Raw genomic sequence first — 802 nt, forward strand, 5'->3', positions numbered from 1 at the left:
GTTTGTGTGTTGTGAGGAAGAGAGTTGTGGGAAATGACATATATATAGAGAAATTTTCGAGTTGGGTAGTTGAAATATAACAACGATTTTACAAGGAATATTTTACATGGATTTTACATGGTTTTAACATAATATTTACAACGACTTTACGACGAAATTAGGTAAGCTAAAGCACATTGAATATACGTTTTCACCTAAATATAACGGTAACATGTTTCGTTGTAATGTCGATGTAATGATTACGACGTATTTTTCGTTCCACGTACATTCGTCGTAAACTTACATGGATTTTACGACGAAAACTATTCGTCGTAAATTTACATGGCGTTTACGACGAAAGTTGGATTCCTCGTAACTACGTTGTAAACACCATGTAAATTTACGACGAAATATTTTCGTCGTAAATATTCGTTGTTATGGACACGTTTTCTTGTAGTGCGCGGTTAACAGATTCATCACGCGCTCTACCAAAAAGTGCTTAACTTTCTACCATTAACTCAGAGGCAAGAATAATTAATTTCGAATGAGATGAAAAATTTAAGTAAGCTCTCGCAAAACTGAAAGAATACCTTTCCATCCCACAGATACTTGCGAAACCATAGGAAGGTGAAACCCTCTATCTCTACAGTGATGTATCCAACACCGCTTTTAGTGGTGCTCTAATACGAGAAGATAGAGGAGATCAGAAACTGATCTTCTATGTGAGAAAATCACTCGATGGAGTGGAAACAAGGTAATTTACTAGAAACTCGCTTTAGCATTTTTAATTTTATTAGTATAATTACCTTAATTGTCTTTTCAT

The sequence above is a fragment of the Brassica oleracea genome, chromosome C6 (genome assembly GCF_000695525.1).
Source record: "Brassica oleracea var. oleracea cultivar TO1000 chromosome C6, BOL, whole genome shotgun sequence".
NCBI lineage: Eukaryota > Viridiplantae > Streptophyta > Magnoliopsida > Brassicales > Brassicaceae > Brassica > Brassica oleracea.